The sequence below is a fragment of the Oreochromis aureus genome, linkage group 19 (assembly GCF_013358895.1).
Source record: "Oreochromis aureus strain Israel breed Guangdong linkage group 19, ZZ_aureus, whole genome shotgun sequence".
In the NCBI taxonomy this organism is placed as follows: Eukaryota; Metazoa; Chordata; class Actinopteri; order Cichliformes; family Cichlidae; genus Oreochromis; species Oreochromis aureus.
Window position 1 is genome coordinate 8,408,867 of NC_052960.1, and position 16,912 is coordinate 8,425,778.

Consider the following 16,912-nt stretch of genomic DNA (forward strand, 5'->3'; position numbering starts at 1 on the left):
TAACAGTTATTCTTTTAGCAAAAACCCTCTGAACAGATGCTAAAGACAAGTTTACTAAACAACTTTTATTACACAACCAATTGCAAAGCTATTCACACAAGAGCTACTGTATTTGTGACATAGCATATAACTAACAGAAAAACAGGAATTTGTGGTTATAATTACGTCGAAGGAAGTAATAAAAGCCTGGATGGGGAAAAAAAAGACATTTTTAACAGCCCATCTGTGTCACCCAGACTCAGTAAACTACTTTCACAATATAAGTATGAAGGAGCAAAACAGCCAAAATCATATAATGAGATAAATAAATTGCCTGACACAAATAAATATGCCACCTGATTTTTAAAAAAATATTTAATAATTTCTGAAATATGACATTATTTGGTGATCATGATCATAATAATTTAATTGCTTCGCCTTTGCTTCTTTTTTATTTTTTGACTTCCAATTTGTTACTATGTATTACAACTACATAAATAAGAAGAATGTCATTCAAAGACTGTCATCCAGTAAACTTAATAAATGTCCGCAGTTATTTTAGCATAATTTGCGGTGGAGTTAATCGTTTTCATTTCTTTAATAGTTTTGATTTTGATACTTTAGGCCTTCCATAACAGACCAGGTATCTTTTCACAGTACTGTCTACTGCCCAGTACTTCTTCTTTAGCTGGTAGGTCATTGGAGGTTAGTTGTGGTTTGGTCAAAGAAAGGGAAAATTTGTGTGCATGAACAAACAGATCACATTTCGGGACTATTTTGTGATTTTCCATGATTCATCATGCGGATTTGCTCTCAGTGCTCCTGTGTGTGACCTGCTTTTTGACCTTTTGTGGCACCTCATTGAGAAATGTTGTTTTTAAAAACCACAAACCCAATTTAAAAAAGAACAGATATAAAATATGAGACCTTTTTTTTCCCTCTTAGACCCTCTGCTTTGTTTAAACAGGAAATGTGACAGCAAACTTAGGGTTTGTGCAGACTTTATATATGACTGAGATTTTACTGTTATGTAAATACTGTATTATGTGCTTCAGTGTGAGTGATTAAACCTTATAAATCATTTGCTCTTATTGCTTCGTACAGCACAAAGAGGGCTGCAGGCTGCAAAAACCAGGTGACACTGTTATTATAACCTACAGCAGTGTGAACCTGAATATTTCACAATGGGACACACTGCTGCTAAGGTTTTTCACTTTTATCTATTTCTAAGCACTTTCACACACGCTCAGTGTGGCAACTTGGTGTTCAGTGCCTTGCCCAAGGAAACTTTGACATGCAGACTGGCCGTGTTGGCAAATGATCATTGTGAAAACATCTCATGTAACCATTAATCATGACCTTTTCCTGAACTTAACAGAGCAGTTTTGGTAGCTTAACCTAAACTAAAGAAAAAAAAATGTATATGGAATGAAGAACATCAACAGCAGACCTACAGCTTCTGGTGTTCTCAGGTACATGCAAATCACGCTACACAGGTGCTGGGCTGTGAACAAAGACAACGCTAAAGCTTGCTAGACCCTCAACCCATATTCATGGAGTCTGTTTCTAACAGTTTGGTCTGAAATATACATGTGAGTAATCCTCTGTGAGTCATTTTGTAGGTAGTGCCTGTCCAGTTCCTTCACACACAGGAAAAGATGCTTGTCCTGCTGGTGGGTCGATGTCCTTCTATGGTCCTATCCAGATCTCCTCATGTAATGGCGAATTACACGAGATGAGCTGGACAAGGCTTTCCTCATGTAATTCGCCATTACACATCCATGTATCGGTTCAGTATCTCGCCCAAGGATACTTTGGCACACAGACAGTCAGGGATCAAACCACCAACTTTCTGATTAGTAGACAACCTGCTCCACTTCCACAGCCAGCCCAAATTTTTATGTGGTTATAAATCATTGACCAGCACAACATTTGCTCCAATCATGGTGATAAAAGAGAAACAACTCGATGCAGATAACTCTGGGCAATAAAGCTAAACCTATTACTGCTGCAAAGGGCAAATGCTGCACTGTGACCGATAAAAGATAAACTCACAAGTGTTACAGGGCATTTATTGAGGATATGTCCCATTCAATGATCAGCGATATTTACTGTATGTAAAAGAGAGGAGTTCATCTTTGCTCTCATTTTATTCAAGGTTTCACAGTGGGCTCTCGTATTAGTCAACTGATATGTTTGCCTTATGCGTATCCCTCTCTCCATCCTACTCATTGGACCTCAGCTTACCGTTTTGAGCCAATGAGAAGACAAAATGCATTATTTTCCCCTACCTTCCCCTCCTCCTCCTCCTCCCTCAGATCTGCCTTGATGTGACACACTTACCCTCCTTTAACCTCTCACCTCTGACGCAATACCTAACCTCTGTTTGTGTGCATTTCTGAACCTGTCTAATCGACCGGCCTACTTGTTTACTTACGCGGCTCAAGCTGCACTTCACACAAATCCTTACAATTACTGTAATCAGGTGAACGGACAGGTAGATTCTAGCTGAGCTAACAACAGTGTGCACATGCTGCCAAAAACTGCAGCGCAGAGATAAAGCCAAAGAGGATAGCCTCTGGTAAACTGAACAAGGCAGAGAAATTAAGTCTGAATTTAATATCTCCACACAATTTACCATCACCTGTCAGGTCATCTATGACACTTACATGAGGCAGACACACTCTGCCCATGTGTATTTCCCCCCTCCCCCCCCAAAAAAAGGAGTGAAATATAGTAATGTGGAAACTTTTCAGGGGACTCTGAAAAAGCTGAATACACTCTATCACAGAATAGTTTGTTGTTTTTTTTTTATATAATTTGGCCCCGTCTTCTTTTATTGAGGTTGTAGCATCTTTAATCAGCTTGAGGTCTGGACTTTGACTAGACCATTGTAACGTCTTGTTTATTTTTTTCCACCACTCTGTTGTAGAGGTGCTGGTTAGCTTTAGGATCAATGCCCTCTTCCATGATCCACTTTAGGCCAAGCTTTAGATATTGGACATTTGAGTCTAGAATACTTTGGTCAATTCAGTGACTGCAAGGTAAAAAGGTCCTATGGCTGCAAAACAAGCCTAAATCATCACTTCTCCTCCACCGTGTTTGATAACTAGTTTGTGGTTTTTTTACTTATGTGTTGTGTTTGAGTTTCAAACGTAGTGCTGTGCCGTGATGGCTTAACATCTCCACTTTGGTCTCGTCTGTCCAAAGGACACTGTTCCACAAGTCTTGTAGTTTGTTCAGTTGCAAATTTTCAAACCTAAGCTTTGCTGCCACGTTCAGTTTTTTTCTAATTGTAATACAATGCTAGGATTTCATTTACCACAACTGGAGCACAGACTCTTTTGTGGTATGTTAGTATAGTTAACTGTACAGTAAACCCTATTTTTGTATCAGACAACTGCATTCAAATTACTTCAAGAGGCATCAAATGGTTCAGTTTAAGGACTCTGATTAGTTCATTAGCAACAAAGCAGATAGGTAGGTGCTATATCCACTTGTGCTTGCATCCACCCATCAGTGGAAAACACCACACCAGTAATGCTAACTTTTAGGGTTTAATACAATTTATTAAAAACAGCTGTTATAAGGGAAAAATTAGCTATAGAGACCAAATCTGACTGCAAACGTGTAAACTGTTAACATGAGAGTTTATAAGGATTTAATCATTTTTGTATCCTGCCTCAAGTGGCCATTAGAGGAACTGCAGACTCCCCAGGTTGATACTTGGATTGCTTTGTTGGTGCTTTGCTATTGTAAAAGGTAAAGGGTGTTACCAAAAATATGTTTAACGATATACCTTTGAACTTATTTTTAAGACAACTGGAAATAATTGTAATCATTTATAACAATTTTCTATACCCAAACGATTGATCTTATTTTCAGTATCCCCACGATACTTTTGATCTATCTAAGGTTTCTTTGAGACAAGGTTTTAATTTAAAAGATTTTCTGTTCTGTTTTCCAAGGAGTTCCTGTATTTCAAGAAATATTTCCGATCTTTATCATTTTTTCCATGTTGAGGGCTGAATTTTGCAGTGTGGGTTTTGTATTGGGTGTTTGCCAACCCTCTACACATCTGTGTTTTTGCTTTTACCTTGATATCAGTGCGCCTGCTATACACAAAACGTGTGAAAGAGAACATGTGAAAGCAGGATGTTTGCCAGTAAAAAGGGCGTTTTGTCTGCCCAACAAAACACAGAGCTCTGAGCAAGGTCATGCTGAAACTATCTGAGCAGAGTCGACAGATAATGATCCCAGGACAAGTTGACCTGCCCAAAACACGAGAGTTCACCTCACCTTAAAAACTCATTCACAGCACGTGTGCAAAAACATGTCTGTCTGCATACACACTGAGCCAAAGCTGCACAGCGTATGTCTGTCCACTTCCAACTGTTTACTTCAGCAGGAAATGTGTAGTTTACTGTATGGGAACCTTTTGGCACCACTGTGCTGTGCAAAAGCCTTTAGCCATCATTCAGTTCTTTATGTTTTACTTTCAAGGAGCCAGACATTCTTGTAGTTTTGTAGTCTAGATCAATTGTTCTCCAGGTTTTCTGCATTTAAAGTTTTTCTTTAGACACTGGCTGCTTTTTCACTCATTTCCACTCCAGTCATTGTACCTGACCATTTTCAGAGGGATGTTCTTTTTTGTTTGTTTGGTAAGCCACTTAACCACGGCTCACTTACTCATAAAAACAGTACCTAACTCAAGACAGAACCAGTGTTGTGTCTACACATAACAGAAAACGTAGCAAAGAACCCATTTTAAATTTCTTTGTTTAGGTATTTTGTTAATACCAGCCTGTTGCAAAAACACATATTCATCTACAATAAATGTCAAAAAAAATTACAGTTTGTACTTTTACATCAACTTGACATATTTTGCATCGTGTTCAGTGTGTCCTTAAAAAAAAAATGTAGGAAACTGGACAAGCAGAAGACGTGCTTAAGAACTGTCTAAACCAGGTGAGCAGTATCTGAAGGTCATGACCTTAAGAAATAGGAAAAAAATCCAGCAAAGATCTGACACAGGACCCGAGAGACACATCTGGCCCTTCAGTTGATCCATCTACTGTTCTCATCAGAAATGGTCTCAGTGGGAGGGTGGCTGTCAAGAAGCCATTCTTAAGGAAGGAGAACAGAGAGGAAAGGCTTATATTACACAAGAACTGGACTGAAAATCAGTAGTCGGTTTAAAATCAGTCATCCTGACTAAGGTAAACATACAATATATACATGCACAAGTGGAAATCTGCCAGTCAAATTTAAAGATTATGGTTCTGGTACAGATTTTCTCTATTTTCTCAATTTTTCTCCTTGGTCTTTGTCATCACAGTGATTTTAGCCTTTTAGTGACTTCTGGTTTTAGTATTGTTTTTGTTGTTGTTTATTTATTAATTGTTTTGTGTTTTAATTTGATAGTTTATATGTCATGTGTCTTGGTTGATTGTTTCCATCTATGCTTTACTGCCACCTGTGTCTCCTCTATGTTCTTTGCATATATACTGTATAATGCTTGTGTCTTTGTAGGATCATTTGTATTCCTCCTCTGTGAGTCTTCATCCACAATGATCTTTCTTTGGATATCAGGACACCTTTTCTCTTTCATTTTAGTCTGCATGACTGTATGTGTGTCCTAATTTTTGCTAAAATGTGCTAATATGTTGCTCTTGTTTAAGATATTTCATAATAATTAACTGTAACTTTGCACTCTGGTCTCTTGTCTCAGTATGGACCCTCCTGGCTCCAAAAAGACAGCATGAAAACAGAGCAAACTGAGCTAAACAAGCCACAAAATTCATCTAACTGAATGAGACTGAGGGTGAACATTTATATCATTATATTGCCTGGCTAAGCTACAAACTGGTCCAAATCATATGGATTTATTCCTTTTGTTAAATGAGATTGTTTTTCACTTTCTTTTATTATAGAAGGTGATTGGACTTGTATTGGTTTGTTGAAGATGTTTCACCTCTTATCAAACAGTGGAGAGTCCCGGGTATACCACCTACTAAAGGTGGTTGTTGACCCACTATTAATCATGTGCATCATCACATGACCCAAGGTGTGAAAAAGGGGTGGGTCATTACTTGGGGATCTTTTCTTTTTCTGGAATCATGGATGACATTTTCTCTCTCCATTAAAATGAAACTACACTGTTCATTTGTCCATGTGCCAATTTACAAATACAGCAGGGGATAGAATAATTATTTACCCCACTGTATATGTTTGCAAAGCTACTCACTCAGCTTAACTGTCAAGGCAGTCTTAACATGATGATGGCTTAAAGCCAAAATGTGCCTAATTGCCCATCTGACACTGCTTTTCACAAACACTGGAGCGTAAACTTGGTTTGAAACTTGGTGAAGGTAACTTTCTTTAATATAACAAGATAAGGCACTCTCCACACAGCCTTTCTATTTCCAAAACTAGAACATATTTGACTTTGAACTGAGCGTATTTATGTAGCACTTTGCAATAAATGAAGTAAAAGAAACAAATAAGGACACTAATAGCCTTTAAATAAGGTCACTGTGCCCAATATAGAACCCTTTATTGGGCCAATTAAAACTGTAATTTGATGATGCCAAAAAAAGAAAAGTCATGAGATCATAAAGTTAACATGTCTGAAAAAAAATTAAGAAAAAAGTGACATCTTCTAAAGTCTCTAATCTTCGGTTTGCACCAGAAAGAAAGACGTCTGTATTTTCAGGGTCTGCTCATTGTATGTTATGTTAACTTTGCCTTAAACACCAGCATCACCACTAAACAGAGACGTGTCTGTGGCACGCACCAAAAGTCTTCCTTAAAAGCTGACCTCGCCTTGACCTGCCATACTCCAGTCCTAAATGTCAACATTTTTCTGGGTTAACTGAGGTGAAACAGCGATCTGTTTACACACTCGCTGATAACCCACACAACATGCTTACTACAGGGAGTGAGCACAAAAACACGACTTTTGTCTGAGACTGTGTGTTTGTCAGCAGAGCCATGTTTATGTGTGCGTAATTGACTCACTACACACTGCGCAAGAGATTATGTATCAGAGAAATCCGAGTGTGCAATCCATAGTAATAGTGGAGAAGATAACCACAACATTTTCTCAAAAGTGACAATATTTGTGTTTGTCTCTCAAGAGCCATTTTAAAAACATACTATTGGGCCCCTGTGTGTGTTTTTTAAACTCCAACATTTCACAGCCCTGGAAACAACTGTTTTACCACAAAACTTCAACCACTGGATGAATTTCTTTTTTCCTCTTCTTCTTTCTTCAGAGACTCTCATTTTTAACATAAAACACCAGATAATTGCAATGACACAGTTTTTATTAAATGCATGCTATTCACTGATAAAGGAATCCTCTGGTTGGCAGCATACGTCACTCCAAAGCCTTTATATATTGTTCACTATTAATGGGCCCTTACAGATGTGAGCGTTATCCTTGTCATGTGCATTAAGGCCCTGCATACGATCACAGATGCTGGCTTTGAGTCGTGTGTTGATAACAAGCTGATAATCCCTCTTCTCTCTAGCCCATAGGATGCAGCGTCCATGATTTTTCTGATTGGTGAGACCACAGGAACTTTTTCCACGAGGTCTCAGTCCATCTTAAATGAGGTCAACGTGAAAGCATCAGTGTTCTGGATCCTTTTTCGTGTAATTTCTTTGCATCGTAGAGTTTGAACTTCATTTGTGGATGCAGCGATCAACTGCATTCGCTGATTTTGGCTTTCAAAAGCATTCCTGTCCTACCAGCAAGATTTGGTTGGGGTGATATAGTAGTAATGTCCTCCGGTCTCCTACATTTGTTTCACATTAAAAAAAGAATGCTAACATTTAAAAATGTACAGTCCACTCTCATAGCAAAAAATAATTACAAAGGAGCAATCCATTTGTTCATGTTTATGGACATTCATTTTTAAATCCAGCCTTGTGTGAACTGATTCATATCCATGAACTTCAGGGTCATCAACAAGATGACCAATAACATGCACACACCTGTTGTTGTCTCCTCCCTGTCTCCCTGTCTCTCTGTCTTGCTGTCTCCCTGATGATCTCCTCCTTCTTTTCCCCCTGTCAGCAACACTTGCCAGGATTGTGCACTTAGTCACAATCCCGCTTCCGGATGAATGTTAAAACAATCATTAACCTACAAGTTCAGAGAGCTTTTATCAGGAAAAGTACACATTGAAATGTTTTCCAGGAAGAGAAGGAATAAACATTTTTTTGCTTTGTGAAAAAAGTAAAAACTAATAATAATGTAGCAAAAATATAAAAATATTCCCTGGATACTGATTTCGTCTTCATTTGTGAGGTTCAGCCTGACCTCTTCAGTAGGTCCAACCAAACTTTTAGGTGATAAATCCAGAGCCACTGTGGGTTTCTCCTAAAGATAACATCTAAATGAGTTTGTGTGTCATTTTGCTGAATGATGTTTCAACAATTATAACATTAACTGCAGTGTTTTCATTCTTAACTGGCTGAACAAAAAATGGCAATTTTCATAAAATTTGTGCATCCCCATTTTTTGCATGTTTTCTTTTGTCATGGTAAACCCACTTCTGTTTGTGTCATTCATTTTGTCAACATTGTGTAATAGATAGCTGAGTTTTGGAGAGAGTATTAGTCTCAGCAGGGGTGGGGATACAGGGGCAGGTGAAGTACAAAAATGTTTGTTAATAATATCTGGCTACAAGAACTAAAGTTTAAGAGAATAAAAGTGTGTTTAGTTTTGTTTTTGTTTTGTTTTTTTCCTTCTTCTTTCTGGATTGGACCCTGAGCAAGTGCCAAGAATGCCCACTGGATAATGTGTCCTAGACCCTGATCAGGCCCATGTGATGAAACATGCTAAAACTGGTTATCATACTATGAATTTTGCTGGAGCTTTAACTTGTTCAGACACAATGCTAAAATGTAACAGTTGCAACATCTTTTAAAGGAACACCCAGTCTGCAGACACAGAGCCAGCTTCCTTTATAACACAAAAAGTCACAATTTGTGTCAAAGGAGCACAGACAAATTAATTTTTGTGGCTATTTTGAATTAATAATAAGAGTGGGCCAGATGATCCGTGTTATATGTATGAGGTGTCATCCCCATCCTGGTTACCAGAAACAATCAAAGCCCACCCCCACCGCCCAAAAGCATCACCTAAAAACCTTTAATAGTGTAGGTTTATTGTTAAATAGCACTTGCAAACTGCATTGCAATGGTTTGCAATTGCTTCTGGTAAAACCAACTGAATCATCCACAAGTTTACACAAGTTTTCCGATGAGCTTACTAACTTTAACCACTGCACATTCCTCCCCGTCGCTTACTGAACTCATGCCACTTAACTCTCAATAAGACCTGTGTGAATAAAATATTTATAAGACATCTAATACATCCTTACAGGGTGCGTTCCTCCGGCTGCTCACATGTCCACAGTAAAGGGCAGAGATTTATAAAGGCGCCTCTACTGACTTACACTAACTAACTGTTTTGTGACTGCTGTCATATGAGCCTGTAATAAAACTCTTGCTGTCTTTATTACTTGCTGTTACAGCTGAATGAAAGCTTTGTACCGGTGACCTTTAAAAAGCAGCTCTTAATGCTTAAAACTGTATTTTTCTTTTTTATCATAATGTTTTAATAATTCAAACATTATGTCTGAAATGTTAAATGGTCTCAGGCATATTAACTGAAGCATTTTAAAAATTTCTATAATGATATTTGTGTATTAACATCATACTATAGCTGAAATAGCAAAACTGCACCGATTTGACATGTATGGAGTAGAAAAACAAAAGCAGCCATTGGCCTCCTGGATGTGTCATGTGTTCTGGTAACTCATTGGATGATACGTTTTAAAAAATGCTTTCCAGAAAATTTTGAAGACTTCTATCAACAGGCAACTAGTCAAAATGAGTTATAGCAACATGAGGGGTCTCTGGTTTGCCTACATTCCAATACCTGCCTACTGTTGTAACTGTGATTCCTCATGGGTCAAAATAATTTAAAACAACTATTTCTGATATGACATTAATTCTGAAGGATAAGACACTTGTGTGCAGTGGATGTAAAATTTATTTGGACAAAGTTTTGACAGAGTTTAAAATTGAATGTGGCTGTCTCTTGGGCTTAAGAAGTTGTGAGACTCGGACTATATCTAATCGCCTCTAAACCCGATGCACTAGTTCAGACTCATTCACATGAGGTGACGTCATTTAACCAGACAGCCGGGGCTTCTGCCCCTGACCACCATACAATCCACATCACATGAAATCCCTATGGTGGTTCCTGCAGGTGGTGGACACACAGGACAGAAGGTGCATGTCACACTTTTGCCCCCATTCGGGACCATTGCTTTTGTGCAACCTTATCAGGGACAGACTGCCCTCAACAACACAGCTCCTGGGATCACTAGGCTACACAAACCCCTCCACCATGATAAGGTTGTGATTTACGGAGGGGCAGGTGAGAGGTGACCCTAATGTAATCTGGCTATTAAATAACACACATAATGAAGCAGTGTGATAATATAAGTAAACTTTGAACTTCGATAAAGGAAGCTGAGTTTTGGTTTCCAGGAATTAAGCACTTCTGATACACGGGAAATCGTAATCTCCATCATGCCTTTTTTCAGGAATCTCATAAAGGTGAATTTAGAGATTATACTTCAAGCCAGTGGCATGCCTTCACTCATCCCAGAGCATTTCCTCTCTTCAGCGTGGACAAGCCTGTGCATGAGAAGAGAGCAGCAACATAAACAACCTGTGGTGTTTAGTCAGCACCTCTGCTCAGCTTTTTTTAAAGCCTTTTGGGAGATTGCTTACAACTTTGGGCAGTGAATAAATGTTCCCAGTGCTAATGTTTGAAATAAGGTTCTCAGGAACCTTATCTATATCTGATTTTCATATAGAGTGTATTTGTGATTTGATATACTTTTCACGTTGCAGTGTAGCCTGGTAAATACTTACTACACTGACCTTCCGTGGTCTGATACGTAATCACAACTCTTGTCCTTCATTTGACAGAAAATTAAGGACAAAGGGGAAATAATTTAAAGACCTGTGACAAACAAATAATAATAAATCTCCTTTTGCACGTCTGCATCACTTCTGCTTATAGAGAATGAAACAATAAAACAATGCGCATCATCAAAACGAGACAACCGCAAAGTTGTAAATGGAGGAACAGACAGAATAACTTTTCATAATTTAAAGTTCAAATTCATCTTTAGCCCCTCTGTCAAAACAAGCCATTAGCTCCTCCCCCTATAAGGTCAGGCTGACTTAAAGACAACTATCGTCTGATTGGCTGCCCCTCTTAAAATGTCGCTCTCTCTCTTTCTCTGTATGATTATTATATTTACAGGTAGAGAGGGTGTTTTATTTTTTTTATTTTTTGTTTATTTCTAATATGAACATCCAACCTTTGAACTTCAAAGACACGAAAAGCTGAATAGGTGAATAGGTCCCTGTTAATGAACCTTTTCATTTGTGCAGTGGCAGTGTTTAAACATTGCTTTAAATCATTTACTTTTGTTTACTGCCTTGCATTTCCTTTTTCTAAAAGTCTTTTTAAATTACATTACAGCCTTTTAAGATTATTTAAATCACTCTCTGACGTCTGTGTGCCACTGGAAGTCACAATATTTACATGGATATTACGTGTTCTGTGGCTTTGACTACAAATATAGCCCTCAGACCAGTGAGCTCAATATCTGAAACTTTGACCTCGTGCAAGATGCTCACCCACTGCTGCTACAGTGTATATACGACCGAAAGTAAGGAAATAGCAGAATAAGGTTCACTTTGATCCGGGATATTGCTTGGTACAAACAGCAGCTAGGTGCTCTCAGAAGTTGTTTGCGTCACTGAAACAGCATGTTTAATTTTATCTCAGTCTGAAGCCTCTCTGTAATAAACAGGAAGCTAACGCCCGTCCTAGTGACACCAAACATCTCGATATAAACTAACCTTTTTGCACATGACACTTTGCAATGAAGGCCACTAAAGTGCTGAGATTCTTAGTGTGTTATTTATAGACATTTAGTAGCCTGTGCTAACCTGTTGTTCAGTGCACTCTCATATGTCATAGAGGTGATAATTACAGTTATGCAACACTTCACACGTTCATAAGGAACAATGAATGTGTGTCCGAAGGCCTCAACTTCCCATTTACTCTCTCTATGAAACTATGCGTACTTCATTACCAGCTGCTAATGTTCCCACTGTGTGGTCCAGAAACAAACAGCCCATGTTAAACTAAATGAGCAGGACTTCACATTTTTCAGTCTGAATGAACCAGTCTGTTTGTCTTATGAATATCCCTTCACACTGAGAATGTTTAAACACTCTTGCCACATTTTTAAAGGAGCTTTGTGTAACTTCAACATACCGTTGTTATGAATGACACCCGCAGTGAACTGCAGTTCGCATTCTCTTAAATGCGCTATCTCCAAGCTAGCATCAGCCCTAACAGGGATGAGACATGCACAGACTGCTCTGCGCTGGTATGTCACAATGCTGTATGTCATGCACAGTGTGCAACAAACTGAGAGCACTGTTGTTTTATAACAATGCTTTTAGTGTTTTTGGCATCTAAAATATTTCTGTGTATAATTTTTTTCTATAGAAGCAAACAAAGAAGACATAGCTTCAGCCAAAACAGTAAAAAGCGTTCTTTTAGCCTCTGTGCATTAGGTGCATATGTTTGCAAAATGTTTAGTATGAAAAGCTAATAAATAAAACCAAATTACAATTTCTTCCGAGCAAATATGTTGCAGAAAAAGCTGCAGGAGCAATTATAATACTTATACTGCACAGTATTTAAGAGGTTTCACTACTCCTGCAATATTCACTAAGGACCAGAATCTTCGAGAAGATGAATCTTCAAGATTGCACGGTGAACTGACTTGTTATGCAACAAGTCAGAGAAACCACAGGAGTAAACAGAGTGTAACAACTTGCCCTGGGTCAAGGCTGTAGTTTACAATAGTCTTAAAGTACTTACTTTATTTAAAATCTGTCTAATCAGCTTGTAAAATGGGTTTTTACTCATTTGTTTTACAGATGAATATAGAAAGCTTAGGTGTGATGTCATAAGCTAAATTAGTAGTCCCAAAGTTTAAGAATTAATAAATGAATTATTATGTGAAAAACCTGGGAGCTTCTGTCCATCTGTCCTCTGTTTCATGTTTGGAAACACATACAGTAACGATGGGCATTCACAGAAACTCATACAGACCCCAGGTAAATTAGCTCGCTGATTGTGCCGCTTTCCTTCCTATCGAGAAGCTTGGAAAAAACACATAACACAAACATCAAACAATGGGAAAGTAGGAAGCAGTTTCTCACTCTTTACACATGGTAAAATCACTCTATACACCCGGACGTGCTAAAAATATCACTTTACAAAGGGCTGGTGCACAATATTAATTAACAAACAGGAAGAACCTACCATAAACAGACATTTCAGTGATTGAGAGGAAACTCTGTGACTGTTTAAATTTTGTTTTAATGTCCTCACAAAAATAGCTTCGCTGCAAATTTAATCATTTGTTGTAATAAAGTTAATGGCACTGAGAAACTGTTCCTGCTCCCTGTTCTAAAATCACAGGTCGCTGACAGATACAGAGCAGTGAGCTCTTCTTGCATAATGACTGTTTAGCAGGGCAGATGCGTGTCAGCATGTTGAATATGAGTTATAGTCTTGCAGCATAGGGATGCTAAGTGGGAGACTAGCCAATCAGAAGTGAGGCACAAAGTGTTAAATAGGTGATTGTTGGCAGTTGTGCTTTCTGCTATCTTCCTGGACTGTGCTGTGTTCGCCATCTGTGGGACTCACAGATGCTTTAATAATTTAATGTTTTATTTCTTTATTTGTACATTATATTTATTTACAAATTCTTTGTTTGTTTACAGAGAGAGCAATGACTGCTGTTAACTTTAGGATGGTCAGTGTAGTTTGATTGTTTTGAGTCATGTTAGTAGTTGTGCTGACTGTAGGATTTTAATTTGACCCTGTTCTCTCCTCCTGTGGTTGTCCCCAGTCACGGGTAGTGGTACTCACTTTTTTGCATGGCATAATTTGTTTGCGTGCTTATTTAGTGTAATATTTCAGTTGGTCTTTAGTGTAGTTTGCTCACCAGTAGAATACTTCCAGTGGTCTTTTTTTCTCATCCCTTCTTTCTTTTGATACTTTTGTAGTAAAGATTTGAATGACATGCCAGTTATGGCACCTGAAGAACACTGACAAATGTGGCCTCTCAATGGAAGCTCCTACATCTTCTTACATCTGTTACAGTCTGTAAAAGATGATATTACACTGCTCAGAAATGCTGCCAACATAATGAGGCAACATCAAGTGCAAAAGTGTAATTTTTGCAGACCAAGTGTGATCAACATGTCAGACTATGCTCAGGAACTAAAAACTCCTTGGTTCAGATTTAGGCAACAACAACTAGCTGGGTAAGTGCTGGCATTAAAACATCTTGGTTAGGTTTATCCACTAAAAATTGATTTGCTAAGTAAAGATTTACACAGTAAACTCTTAGAAACTATTAGAACTTGAAACTATTCTGTGGGGTTTGGGCACTAAACTACTAGCTTATAAAGGAATGGAGGACTGGACATTTTCCATCCATCCACGCACGCACCTATAGTTACCCTGGGAGCTTATCTGGAGGACCGGGTCACGGGGGCAGCAGTTTAAGTAGAAAAATCCAGAACCTTCCTCCCCCGGATACCTCCTCCAGCCCATCCCGAGGGACACCCAGGTCTTTATAGGTCAGCTGAGAGATATAATCTCTCCAGCATGTCTTGGGTCTGCTACAGGGCCTCCTCCGTTCTAGTCAGATGCCTGAACCACCTCAACTGGCCTCTCCAATGTGGAGGAGTAAGAGCTTTACCGAGTCTGAATTCCTCAACCAGTCACTAAAGGAGAGCCAGCAACCTTTCGGAAGAATCTCATTCCCCTTGTATCTGTGATTTCATTCTTTCAGTCACTACTGTTTATAAAAGCTTAAAACAATATCACAGTCCATTTCATAAGAGTTTTTTGGTGCCATGCTGAGTGGCAGTCTGTTAAAGCAGCTCTTTTTGTAGTTATCTATTTATTTAGTTTCAAATGTTAACTTTATTGCCGGAAAAGGCTGATTTTTCTTGCTTGTTGTGATGTTGTTTATTTTTACAACTCTACTGGTGCTTTTTCTTCATATTACATTCTTGGCAACACCAGCTGATCGTGCTCACTGTTTTGCCTCCTGAGCGAGGCTGTAATCCCGGAGGACCTATAGAGGAAATGACAGGGTTTCATTGCACTGGAGCTGTTCAAGCAATCATCGTGGCGGATGTTTCACCAATAATATCAACAAACTCGGTGAGCTGATTAGGATGAGTGGCGCTTGATGCCTTCAATGTAACGTTGCAATGCGACACATTCACACTTCCTAATCCTCTGACAGTACCTGGCTTTAGAACATAGATGTTAACCTGGACAATAGGCAGAAATGTGGAAAACTGATGTGACACCAGATGACATTCTGTCAAGACGTATTTTCTATGGCCTACTAAACTACTAAACTTGAACTACTAAATTTTGGTATGCATCCACGTCATTCGCTGAGGAAATTCATAACTTCCTCCATCAGGTGACAAAAAGCACTTCCAAATAACTGTAACTGCTGTGGATAATCAAAAGAAGCTAACCACCAACAGTACTGCTTACTGTGCAGCTGAATATTCTCTCTAACATTTCCTCACCTTACCTACAATGATTTTTGGATCCTTCTTCAGTAACTTGAGTTTATTGAATCACTTCTTCTATAAGATCCCAACTTTAGGGATAAAGTATTTCATTTTCTTCTATTTGAAGGAAATCCCATTTGACTGTGAATTGATTACACAGGAGGGTGAGCTGTGTGCCCAACGGATATTTTTGCCATGAGGAAGACGTACACACAATGCCAGCTAATCCAACTTTGAACTCAAGTTTCATTTTTGCTTAAACAAAGAAGGTTCTTTCACTTTCTATTTGCAAATCTGACAGAGTATTTGTGTGATAGCATGAGAGATCAGAGAAAAGAAATAACAGCTGAATGTCGTACTTCAGCTGTTATTGTGCACTTTAAAACTAGCATTTGTCTGTAAATACAGAAACCATTTTTTTTAAATGTCAAAACAGATCTGTACAAAGATTGTCTCCTCCAAATGAAACATTGTTTTAATTCACCCACAGTGGATGTTGTGTTATCTGATGTGGCTCTTCCGGTTGTCTTATCTGGGTTGACGGAAAATCTGGAAGTCCCCCATATCCCAAAGCTCTTTTCACCACAAACCAACAAGATGGCCTTCAGCTCCTCTGCAGTATCTCGGAACATCTGCTCATGTTTGGCTTATATACAACTGCAGCCAAAAGGGACCAATCGGGCAACATTTACAAAAGATTTATCGGCTTTAATTTATGAGAAAAGTATTGACGTCAATATCAGAGGACTTTGTTTCTCCCTATTTTTCTCGTGGCATGTGAAAATACTCAGTGTTTACTCCTTAACAAATGGATATGTGATGTGTTTCATTCACATGGCCAAAATTCCAAAACACAATTTGCGTGATAAGACTGATAAGATTATATTTTTGTTTCTAATCATGATTAAATGTTGTCGGTACTTTTGTTTTTTTGTTTCTCTGGGGGGAGGGTTGTTTTTTTTTTTTACAAAAACACCGCTTTGGAAAGTTCTTCCAAAAGGATCATGGCAAGTTTCTTAGTAGCACAAAAAACACAATCTCTCTTTCAGGATGTAAGTATCTTCCTGTGGGCCTCATCCTGTAACACCTCACCTAGGAGGCATTCAGGAGATATCCTGGTCAGTTGCCTAAATTTTCTCAGCTGTCTACCTTCAGTGTGGAGGAGTACTGGCTCTTTGCTGAGCCTCTCCTGAATGAT